The 12,788-nt window shown below is 53.5% G+C and overlaps 1 protein-coding gene across 4 annotated transcripts in view; it reads right to left on the bottom strand.

The window, feature by feature from the left end:
• ZMIZ1 (zinc finger MIZ-type containing 1) overlaps window positions 1–12,788 on the bottom strand; it is a 151,051-nt gene that overhangs the window by 70,592 nt on the left and 67,671 nt on the right. The gene's annotated exons all lie outside the window — the stretch shown is intronic.

The following is a 12,788-nucleotide window of genomic DNA, read 5'->3' as shown; positions in this document are numbered from 1 at the left end:
AAATTATGTTCTTGCTCCCTGTTTGACATAAATCGTTAGCAGGCTCTAATCCCACCCACTGCCACTTGAAATATCACTTTCAGAGATGGCATTTGGAAATGCAGTTGTCATGGGCTTTCCCTCCGAGGGGCTGGTTAAATGGATTAATTCATACTTCATAACTTGCTGCCTTTGGACAAGAGCTAGCTTCCTGCAAGAGAGATTAATTGGCATTACCTTCCTGCAGGGCCAACCCGGGGGCAGCCAGCATAAGGACTTTCCTGCTCTGTCCAAATTCCAGGCTTTGCTCAGTCTCCCATCCTTGGAGGAGCCTCCCCTCATCCTGAGTTACAATGGCTTCTTTAGGGACAGTCATGTATTCACTGAGACATCCATCGGAGGACCTGCCTTCCCAAGCAGCTACAGAGGGGTTTGAGAGCCCATGAGGGAAGAGCCTTGGGGCCAGTGAAGACCTTCCCATTCTTCTCTTTGGTTGGTCCAGTTCGCTTTGCAGATCCCGTAGAACACAGACTCCTATCCAAAGCCCGGTGCTCAGCCAGTGACACCCAGAAGCAGAGGAGACAAGACAGTTTGGTCCACTTTTCAGAAAACATTGAAATGGATGTCTCTAAGACCCGTTTTTCTAACACAAATCTGGTTTTAATAGGATGTCAGGGCTCAAACCTCGATGATACAGAACCCAAGTCACCAAGGCCTCAAATACCCGGAACACCCGTCTTCTGGATTCTTTCCCCCAGAAGTTCTGTGCAATGATAGTTCACAATATTTGCCTGGTCCTTAGTGCCTTGGGAGCCACCAAGGACCCTAATGTTTGGAACTTCCGGATTCATTCCTGAAATACTCTGTATACATCGGTACCTATGTGGCTCTAGGCACTGAATTCAGAAAAACCACTCCTGTAGGTTGAACCAGAATTTGGACTGGAACTGAGCAGAGGAATACCTGAGGAATACAGACCTGGAGGCCCAGCCTGGGAATAGTAACAGTTCCCACCCCTTCCCCTCCCCCATCTCTCAGCTCTCCCCAGAACCCATTCTTGAAGGAGCCCCAAGATAGGGTGAGAGAAGAGTATTGATAGGCTTATTTAAACTTCACAGGCCTGGGACCAACAGACTTTCCCCAGGTGAGAGGGAAAAAAAAAAGGTAAATACTCTGCTAGCAGATTTATGTAATTAGGAAAACAAATTGTTTTCAACAATCCATTCACCAGCCTGCACAGAAGGCCTCCAGGCCAAAGCTAGGGTTTTCACATGCTAATTTCAAGACCTGCTTGGTCCCATTCCAGCCCCACTTGGTTAGCAAGCTCTTAATACTACAGCCCAGAGCCTAGAGAAACATGGATACTCCGACCAGTTCCTGCTTCAGAAAGGCATCCCCCTACTTATTCTACATTCCAACTCCACTTCTCTAACTTCCAAAGATTTTCTTAAAAGCCCAAGGTCCAAAGTGGCCTGCTCCACCCCCTGGGCGCTTGCCTTGATAAGGATCTACAGGAAAGAGGCAGCAGACAAAGGCGCTCTCCACCTCTGCACGCAGTCACTGGCGAGCTCTCCGAGTGACCTCGGCGAGGGGGGCATAGCCTGGGGGAATGACTTGGGAGGCAGAAGAAAGGAAGAAGAAAGGGAGAGCTGCGGCCCCAGCGCCATGGCTCCTTGATGAATGCCCGGGAGCGCTTGGGAAGCCCGATTCGGGGATCAATAGCTGGTGGCTTTTCTTGCGGGTGTTTGAACTCCTCCTGCCGTGGGCCCTGGCGAGGAGGAGCCGCCAATAAATCACAGCACTGCAGCCGGGAAGGCAGCCGTGGCTTGCACTGGAGGGTGCGGGAGGGAGGGTGTTTCACCCAGCCAGGGAGCCTGTCGTGTGGAGCCCACCTCCACAGGACCACCCAGGCCACAGAGGGTGACTCTATGGTGGAGTCTGGCGTGTGGGAGGAGCTTCCTCCAGGCCTCCCCAGCTCACCTCTAGAGGGATGGGCTCCTGGATCCTGTTCCAGCCCAGGCCAATGAGTATGAAAGAGCAAAGCCACTGGATGTAGGTCCCCCGTGAGTGGAAAAGTGGTTCCCAGGCCCAAGGCAGGGTCACCTCCTCTGCAAGGCTTTGTGGGGGGAGGCGGAGGTGGCTAGGGGCATACAAAGCCCCAGTTCCCTCCAACTGAGACTGAGAAGCAGAACAATGAACCCCAGAGTCATCCGGAGCCAGGTCTTCCTCAGGCAGGGCTTGCTGATTCAGCAGGTTTCAACAAGGATCCCATTGACTCAAGGATGTCATCCATGCAGGCTCTAGCACTCAGCTGCTGCTGCCGCTGCTAAGTCGCTTCAGTGGTGTCTGACTCTTCTCGACCCCATGGACTGCAGCCTTCCAGACTCCTCCATCCATGGGATTTTCCAGGCAAGAGTACTGGAGTGGGTTGCCATTGCCTTCTCTGCCAGCACTCAGCAAGGAGAGTGAAATAGACAAGGAGGCCCCGCGTGGTGTCCATGGGAGCGTGGTCGGCATGAGCTCAGGCCTTGGGAGCTGCTTGGCCATCTGTCTCCACACAACTGGGCCTTCTCAGGGTGCTTGGAGGGGCGTGTGGGGCATGGAGTGGGTTCAGAAAAGGCACACACACATATGGGGGGTAACTGGCCATGGGGCATTTGTCTCACTGCCAGCTCAGTTGCCCCAGGAAGACTCAAGCAGCTGCACTGGGCGTGAGTTGATTCAGGGACTCTGCCTTCAGGGACCTTCTCCTGGGGCTTCTGCCCACCTCTGAGGGGTCAAGACACAAACTCCTGTGTCCTTCACTAAACCTGTTCCCTCTGCCTCTTTCCCTCCCTCCTTCACCCTGGGCAGCCTCCTTGATTCTGCGCGTACAATCTCAAAGAAGGAAGGCCCAGCTGAGGTTCGGCTCCCAGCCAGCCAGTGCCGGAGTCTCAGCCAGCCCTGGGGCCCCTACCCACACATAGGGACAGCGGGAGGGCACAATCCCACTGGGGACACCCAGCTGAGAGCCCCAAGCTGGCTCCAGGCCTCTCCTCTGTCCACAGTCATACAAAGCTCCTGGAGTCAGAGTATCTGCTACTGCCAGGCACAGTTCTAGGCACTTTCCAAGTATCAACATGCCATCCTCACCCAAAGCCTCTCTGATGAAGTATGATTAATTCCGCACTGCAGAGGAGAACAGTGAGGCACAGAGAGGGTTAGACAACTGGCAGAAGGATTTAAACTAACCGGCCATCTGGCTATAAAGTCTGCACCAGTAACCTTCAGATTGTATTCCCAAGATGGGACTCCAGAGAGTGATCATCAAAGTCACACAGTGAGTTAGAACTGTGATAAGAGTCGTGTCTCCCTGACTCATATTCTTTCCAGCACACCATATTACATATAAGGAAATGTCTACTTTCTTTGTATTTCTTTTTTCCTGTTTAGCTTCTATGCGATTTAACCATCCATCCTGCATTCTGGCTTGTCCAGGGCTCCACCTGAAGGGGGGGATGGGGGTGACAGTGGAGAATGAGACTTCCCTGGCTCTGAACCTCCTGCCACTGCTCCCCACCCTTCCTGGATGTATCCCACAGTGGGGCCCTCATCCCCCACTCAGGCTGCATTCCCAGCAGTCTGTATTTGGCATCAGCCCAAATCTTACAATCATTTCGTTAAGAAAACAAAACCAACCCCTGCCCCACACTCAATGGGCACCTCTGAGAAGTCCCACGGTCGTGAGGTTATCGGGGATCCAGGAAAGCCTCCTGCCAGACTAGAGGAGGAGAGAGGACGGGGGCGGGAACCCAGAAACCAGGCCTGAAACGGGCCCTCAGGTGGCTTCTGCCTTTAAGAGCTGCTGCCTGCCCCTCCACCCACGCAGCTGGGAAGGCAGCCACACCCAGGCTGTCTGCCCATGTCACGGGGATGTCCACAGCCTCTCAGCTACACAGAGAGGTCGGAGGGATTTCAGCAAAGACCGGAAGGCACTGACCATGTCTCTGCTAGCTGAGGAGTTGTGGAGGGAGGAGATGTGCCTGGATTTGGAGGCCGAGGCTTAGGAAACAAGCACTGACTAGCTGATGGCCTTGGACAAGTCACTTTGGCTTCCTTGGACCTCTGCCTCCTCCTTTGTAAAATAGGAGCGAGGCCAGCAAATACCAGGTGCCGGGGAGGATCAAAGAGATACAGCGATCATTCTCAAGAGGCTGAGAGGCCACAGGGTTGTGGGTCCCCACATCCCCAAAAGATGCTGAAGTGCTAACCCCCAGTTCCTGTGAATATGACCTTTTCTGGAAACAGGACAACAGATGATCGAGTTAAAATGAGTTCATTAGGGTGGACCCTAATGTCATAGGGCTTCCCAGGTGGCTCAGCGGTAAAGAGTCCGTCTGCCAATGAAGGAGATGTGGGTTCGATCCCTGGGTTGGGAAGATCCCCTAGAGAAGGAAATGGCAACCCATTCCAGTATTCTTGCCTGGAAAATTCCATGGACAGAGGAGTCTGGCGGGCTACAGTCCATGGGGTTGCAAAGAGTCAGACACGACTGAGTGACCAAACAGCAGCAGCAGCTAACCCCATATGGCTGGTGTTTGGATAAAAAATAGAAATTTGGACACAGAGACAGACATGCACCCAGGAAAAGTGCCGCATGAGGACTGGAGTTCCGCTCTCAGGAGCCGGGAAACTACCAGAGGCCCAGAGAGGAGCCTGGCAGAGGTCCTTCCCTCGTGCCTTCTGCGGGAACACAGCCCTGCCACCACGATACGTGGGTCTCAGACTTCTGGCCTCCAGAGCCATGAGACAAAACAACCCTCGTTGTTTAGGCTACTCCTGGGCTACTTTGTTATGGCGTCTCCACAACCTGATACACACAGCGACGCTGCCGAAACCCAAGTTCACAGCTCATCATTCCTCTGCTTAAACCGCTCCGGGTCAGTCAGTTGCAAAATTCCACGTCTTTATAAGGCCCCAGAGGACTCTGACTGACCGGGTCCCTGTCACCTCCTGACCTCATTTCCTTCCCGTCTCCCTGACTTCAGGCTGCAGACGCCCCCAGCACTCTTTTCCAGGTGGCCAGACTCACTTCCCACCTCCCGCAGGCCTCTACCCAGGGGACACCTGAGTCTCAGGAAGCCTTGCTCAGCCACTCTGCTCAAAGCTGCAGGCCCTCCTCAGTGGCTACGATTCCTCCCTGACTTAGGGTCTTCCTTGACTGATGATCAATTATTCCAATTATTTCTCTTGGTACCCCTGTCTCCCTTGGTAGAAGTCAAGCTCCCTGTCAACGGCGACTTCTGTCTGTTTTGTACATGTTTTATCAACAGGATCTAAACTATGCCAAGCAGATGCTTGATATCTGCTGCGTGAATGAAGCACAGACCAGCAACCTGAATGAATAAAAGAATGAGGGAATGAACGAGTGAACAGTAGGGTCTGTGGTGCCCTGCTTCTGCTCTCTGATGCTGCTCAGAGACTGGGTCCCCGACGTACTGTCTGCCAGAACGTGGGATGTTCTCAGTGGAAGCTGCCTGTGCAGACAGGAAGCTCAGGTCAGCAAAGGGGCTGCCAGAGGTGGTGAGGAGCTCGCCACCCAGGCCCCTAATGAATCTCTTCCCATTGATTTTTGGAGTCGCCTTTGAAGGAATGGGACGGCCAAGGCAGCTCGAATGTCCGTGCCTCAGCACTCCTGGGGTTTTATTGCTTCCCGGGGTGGGGGGGGGGCTTCCGGACAGCCCCCCAGTTGGACTGACATGAACTCTCTGCAGTTGGAAAGGCAATTTCCCTTCCTTCTGTAGCTGTTGGTCTCTCTGCATGCCTGGCTGGGCGACACACCTCCCTGTCTGGGCTGGGGCGGCCAACTTCGCTCCTGATGTTCCCCAGACAAAGGCTCGTGCAGGCACCAGGAGGGTGCTGTCCTCCACTCTGTGGAGGAAGAAATGGAGCTCGGATGAGGGAAGGATTTCAGTCCGGACACTCTGACTCAAGGCTGCGGCGGGTGGGGGCCAGCAAGGCTGAATCAGGATGCCCCAACAACCACTTGACTCCAGGGTGCCCGGAAACCTGCACAGCCTGTTACATGCAGCGCCCTTCCCTGCAGAGCCTCTGCTTGCGTGTTTGGAACCACCAACTCATTTAGCACTGGAGTAAAGAGAACCTAGTCTTAATTTTCAGATGAGGAAACTGAGGCTCAGAGAGGGACCAGGGCTTCCTCCAGTCACACAGCCAGTTAGTGGTAGAGATAAGACTAAATCTAGGGCTTCTGGCTTATTCCAGAGCCCCAAGCCATCTCACCCAGTGTTGTGTTTCCACCAACGGTAATGTCAAGGGTGTGTTCTGCAAATTGTAAAGTCCTAGACACATGAGGACTCACCATTCTAAAGGGCTCTTGGCCATGCACTGTCTCCTTCTATGAGCTGGGATTCAGATGGGGATGGCCTGCCCCACTCTGTTCTTCCCCCTCCTCACAGGGAGGTTGGGGGCCAGACCCTGGACCTTTGTCCTTTCCTCATCCACAGTGGCGGGCAGGGGAGGGGGTCACGTGCACCAGGAAGATAGATGGGGGCATCAAAAGAAGATAGGCTTGGGCTCAGAAGAAGGAAGGAGCTCCTGACAGGGCTGCCCATGGTGGCAGTGAGCACCTCGTCATCCAAGGTGTGTAAGCTGAGGATGGAGAGGGGATTCCCACAATGGTAGGCTTATGGTTTCTGAGGCCCTCTTGGTTCTGCGGTGCTGTGATAGGTAAGAAGAGAGGAGGGTGCTTGAGAAGCATGCCCAAGCACCTCAGTGCATCTTGGGCAGCAGTACAGCAGTTTTATGAACTTCCTAAGCCCATTAAATCTCACCAGGAACCCTGCGTCCTCTGGTGTTCTGCCCACCCGCCTCTCCTGACAGTCCCGTGGGAGAGAACACCCCTCCAGGTGCCTGCTCCTTTCCAGCCCCATGCTCCCTGCTCATGGCAGCCCAGAGGATCCAGTGACTTCCCTCACTCATGCAGTGTGGTCCCAGGTGTCCCCCACCCCCGGGGTCTCTGGACGTGAGCAGACAGGCCACACAGGAATGTCTGGGGGAAATCCAAAGTGGCCGCCAGGGCAAGGCAAGGAGTGGGAGGCCTGATGTTGAAATCAGGATCCACAGAGCTGAGCTCAGCAGGCGGGAACAGCACACCCCTCAGCCCAGAAGCCAAGTCCCACACTGAGACAGATGCTACCTGGGAGAGAGGCTTGGGGGTTTGCTGTGTGACCAAGGGCAGGTCAGTATGTCTCTCCGGGCCACAGCTTCTCCACCCAGTGAAGACATCTAGTGCAAATGCAGGACATTTCTGCTGGGGGCATTTGTCTCCCCAGTTCTGGCTGGGAAGGCCTCAAGAAGTGGCACTATTGATCTGACCCCCACTGATTTCCTGTAAAGGATGGAGCAGGCCAAGCAAGATGCTTACGATATACAGTCTGCCCTCCATAACCATGGACGCTGCATCTGTGGATTCAAGCAATCGTGGATCAAGAATATTTTGAAAATACTTTTTTTCCAAAAAGTTCCAAAAGGCAAAACTTGAACTCACTACCTGTTGGCAACGATTAACATAGCATTTACATTGTATTTATAATGATTTACTTAGCTTTTGCATTGTTCTAGGATTTATAAGTAATCTAGAGATGATTCCAAGTAAATATAAGCACATCAGTTTTGGTAGACTGTGAGTTCCATGAGGACAGAAATCTTGTGTTTTGATCACTGCTGAATCCCTAGTGGCTCATACTTGGAACACAGTAGGTGCTTAACAAGCATTTGTTGAATAATGGTTATTCATCAAGTTATTATCCCATGGAAGTTAGATTTCAGCTATTCTTTAATTTCTTTTTAATTTTCTGCATGCCGTAATTGTTCTGCGAGGAGTTTGCTAAGAGAAATAAACACCTCCATGCAACCACTCTATTTTAGAATTAAGTGAATTCAGAGTTAAGACTCTGCCCACCCTGAAAAGCACCGTGCGTCATCTTCAGAAGCAATAACTCGTGAGGCAATCATAGAACAATGGTGTGTGCGCGCTCAGGTGTGGCGGGCTCTTTTGCGACACCACAGACTGCAGCCCGCCGGGAATCTCTGTCCATGGGCTTCACCAGGCAAGAATCCCAGAGTGGGCTGTCATTTCTTCCTCCAGAGGATCTTTCTGACCCAGGGATCCAACCGGTCTCTCCTGCATTGGCAGGCGGATTCTTTTACCACTGAGCCACCATATCACCAAATGAGCTTCCCAAGGCCAACCTGTAGGCAGCCAGGGTGGGCATATCTGGAAAGTCCCCATCCATCCCTTTCTTTCTGCATACATCACAATTTCACCTCCATAGTTTCTTGACTGGGAGAACAGCCTCCAACCTGGTTTCCTGCCTCTGGTCTAGGTCCCTTCTCTACCCTGGGCTTTCTCAAAAGCAAATATGATCACATCACTCTCTGTCTAAAACCTTCCCTGGCTCCCCAGGGCTGTCAGGATCAAGTTCAAATTCGAACGCCTTAGATTGGCACTCAAGGCCCTTACGCATGGTCTCTGAGAGCACCTGTGTGCTAGCCTCAACCAGGGTTGCCCCTGTCTGGATGCCTCTGGCAGGTGCCTCAAAGACATTTACAAACCCTGGTTCATCCAACTTTACTGGAGGTGTGTTCTCCCTCTGAATTCATATGCCAATCAAAGTGTTGAATAGTGGCTGGGTACCAGTATGTAGCTGGGAGGAGAAACTGCCACAAGTCCAAGGGTGGCAGGGAATCTGAATCTTGACGTGGGGGGTCTTGTCCAGGGGGAGAGGAGCCAGGATTCCTGTGATGAATTTGAGGTGTGGGACAAGCCATGGGCCCTCAGCTTGGGTTGGGGCTGTCGAGGAGGAAAAAAATCAGCCCTGAGGTTTGGGGCTAAGCAGCTGAGCCTCTTCCCTGGCTCAGTTTCCACATCTGGGGTGCAGGCAGTGGTTTGGGATGCATGGTAGGAAAGCCCAACGCTGGGAGCAGGACTCCAGCTGTCCCTTCCCCCATCCCAGCAAAGGGAGCCCAAGCCCCCCTTGGGCCTCAGACAGACCTGGGAGCGTGGTGTGTAATTGAATTTGGCCTCATTACCTAATTGTGCGGAGGAACAATCAGTACCGATAGAAGCCTCAAGTGTCAGGGGTGGTTGGAAGCCAGGAGCCAAGAGGCAGCCTCCAGGTTCCCTAGGCATTTAGGGGGGCAGTGCCAGCACCCGCATCTTCATATCCTTTAAGCTCTCAGTTGCCTGGAACCCTGGGAAGCTGGGGGCAACGGTTCTCATTCTACAGGTGAGGAAACTGAGGCTCAGAGAAAAGCATCTTGCACAGAGTCAGAAGAAGCAGAGAGAACAGGTGAAGCCACATTCCTTCTGCACCGGGGGCCTTTGCACATGCTGTTTCCTCTACCTGAAATGCCTTTCTCTGTCCTTCTCTTTGGGCAGACTTTCTCCTGGGAGCCTTTCTGTGAGGATCATTTCCTTGAGAAAGCTTTCTGTAAGCTCCGAGGCTCAGTCCCCCTGCCCCCCTCGGCTCCTATAGAGCCAGTCATAACGATTATATCATCACTGGAAGGCATTTATCCCACGTTCGTCCTTTCTATCAGGCCCAGAGCTCCTAGAAGGTAAGGACTGCACTGGGCTCACTCACGTGATCCAGGCATTCAGCATAGGTCCAGGACGCAGGGGTGCTCCACGCTTGTTTGCTGAACGAATGGATGAACGGCCTCTGAATTCTGGGGTTTTTTCTATATGCAGTCTATTGGTTTCTTGCCATCACTGGCCTGGGCCTTGGGGGTGGGGGCCTCATCTGCAAGGAGTGCTGCACCTGGGGGTATGACCAGGGCCCCACGGAGTCACGGGGAAGCACAGAGGAGCCACTCTGTGGGGCCCTGAGCTGGGCGCTTCAGATGTGACATCCCACCACTGGGAGATGGGCGATGAAGGGACCGGCCCAGGGTTGCCCAGCCTGCAAGCAGCTAGAACGGGAAGCTAGGATTGCCTGAGTCTGGGACCTGGCCTTACCACCCCTCACCACGCTCTTATCAAATGACAGACTGAATGGACAAGGCTCACTGACAGAGGGACATGTAATTTAATCCAAAGAAAATCATGTGAAAAGTGGGATTTCAGGTCTTGTGAAACAAGGCAGGAGAGAGACTATTAGATCCCTCCACAAAGGCAGCTGCCCAGCGAGCTAATCCCCGTGCAGCCCTACTCTCCAGGTGCATCCAGGCTTCCATTCATCCAGGCTCGGGGTTGCCTCCTTCCTTTTTCTATAAGGCGGTCTGAGCTGGTACCCAAGTGTGCAGGAGCGGGACTGCCTGGGTCTAATTCTAGCCCTGCCACTTGCTAATTGTGTGGCCTTGAGCAAGTAATTAACCTGAGTCTCAGTTTCTTCTCAATATTTTTATAAAGATGAAAGGAGAGGAAGTCTGTGCAGTATTTTGCCTAGTGTCTGGAACATGGTAAGAACTCAATAAAACTTCACTTAATTGATTCACAGTAGTAGTAAAATAATGGTAGCACTAGAAGCAGTCGGCTAGTGTGAGTAATAGCAATAGCAGTAAGAGTAGCTGTCCTGGAGCAACAGTGCTGCTGCTAGTAATGGGAAGAGTATCAGCGTTAGGCACTGTATCAGGCTCGGGCTTCCCTGGACGCTCACTGGTCAAGAATCCGCCCGGAGACGTGGGTTCAGTTCCTACTTTGGGAAGATCTGCTGGAGAAGGGAATGGCAACCCACTCCAGTATTCTTGCCTGGGAAATCCCAGGGACAGAGGGGTCTGGCGGGCTACAGTCCACGGGGTCACAAAAGAGTCAGACACCCCACTCCAGTACTCTTGTTGGAAAATCCCATGGACGGAGGAGCCTGGTAGGCTGCAGTCCATGGGGTCGCTAGGAGTCGGACACGACTGAGCAACTTCATTTTCACTTTTCACTTTCATGCATTGGAGAAGGAAATGGCAACCCACTCCAGTGTCCATGCCTGGAGAATCCCAGGGACAGGGGAGCCTGGTGGGCTGCCGTCTCTGGGGTCGCACAGAGTCGGACACGACTGAAGCGACTTAGCAGCAGCAGCAGCAACTGACCAACTAAATAACAACAGCTGTTATCAGGCGGGTCGTGCCCCTGGCACAATGAGGGATGCTGGGGAGATCGCCCCATCTCTGTGCCAGTCTCCCCTCAGATAAAAATAGGCCAGGTGATTTGGGAAGGCCCTCTGCAGTCTGACAATCACATCCAACAGTATCAGTGGCAATTAAATCGATACTACTACAGATACTTACTATTTATCCTTATTATACACCCACTGTCCTCCAAAAGGGCACTGTCCTCCTGCTTCCCCCTTTCTCTCCAGGACACAGTATCCTCCTCCCCAACCCAGCCTTCTTCCTCCCACAGCTCATTTTTTGGGAGAGGGTACTCTCCACCCACCTGTCTTGCTGCGCTATGTATGGCAAATGGATACTGAGTCTTCACCACGCGCAAGGCACAGCTTCCGCCACATCATCTATCTAATTCTCAACACCCCAGACATCACAGACAGCTGGGAGGGAGGTATGGCTATCATCCCGTTTCCTGGTACTACTGCTAAGGCTCAGAGAGGTTATGTCAGTTACCCGAAGTCACACAGCTTGAAAGCAGGGAACAAGATGCAAACCCAGGGTGGCCTGCGTCCACGGCCAGACATGCCACATGGGTGATTTCTACCCTTCAGAGGTCCTGTTGCCCCACTCCGCCCCGTTCAGGTGCTCCTCACTGTCAGCCCTCCCCTGCAGACACAGCATGAGGTCTCTTTCTGTACTCAATGACAATGACATAGTGCCGTAGACACAGACAGACCCCTCCTCCCAGCAGCCATGAATCAATCTATCCCCACTTGGTCCTGAATGATCTAAGTTCCAAGCCCCCATTGGCCACCTGAGAGCCAGCCCTCAGGCACAGCTAGACTGGCCAGCGCTGGGTCTTAAATAGGAGATGCATGACAACGTTAAAGCCTCAGGAGATCTGTCATGGAATCGGAAGCCCTGGCAGTTGTGGGTATGTGTCTTGCGCGGCCTCAGGTGGCCCCCCATGCCGTGGCTGCCCACTGGTGGTGCTGGGCTCTCTGATCCCCGAGTCACCCTGTATTTCCTGATGCCATCACTCTTGGCATCACCTCCTGTCCTGTGGACATGTGGGTCTTCCAAGCTGAGGAAGCCCTTTCTGTACCAGGAGGAGGCCTGGGACCTGAACTCAGACGTCTAGCCTTGGCCAGACTGGGGCACCAGCAGCGCTTGGGAGGGAACAGACCCCATGGAAGGGGCCACCTCTCCGCTCTCTGTCCTCTCTCTCTAGAGGGGCGGTGCCCTTCTCCTCGGTTGTCTTTCTCTCCTCACAGTTCTCTCTCTGTTTGGGGTGAGAGGAAAGAGCCAGATGCAGAAGCCCTGTCCCAGGGGGTAGGCTAGTCTCTCCCCAGAGATGCTGAGGCACGGCTCACAGTCACACACAGGGCGGGCGTCTCGCCGCACTTGCCAGCACTCGGCTCCCCCATGGAGCTCGATGGCAAACAATTTCCCGCCGTCTGTGCCTGGGGAGTGCGAGCTCCTATTTTCTCTCTTCCTGGCCCCGTCTGCACAGACGTGGGCCCTTCACACACACGCGGCCCCTTTCCTCCCGGCCTCCCGGCAGACGCTTAATTGGGCGGCAGTGATTCTAAACATCTGGGCGGCACATCTGAGAGTGGGCTCGGGACCACACGGAGCCTGGAGGAAATGGGAAAACATGCAATTATGTCACTTCCTCGGCTGAGGGTACTCAGGAGGGGGACAGCGCC

Source organism: Bubalus bubalis, chromosome 4 (genome assembly GCF_019923935.1).
Source record: "Bubalus bubalis isolate 160015118507 breed Murrah chromosome 4, NDDB_SH_1, whole genome shotgun sequence".
NCBI classification, from domain to species: Eukaryota; Metazoa; Chordata; class Mammalia; order Artiodactyla; family Bovidae; genus Bubalus; species Bubalus bubalis.
This window is presented reverse-complemented; position numbering and strand designations above follow the sequence as displayed.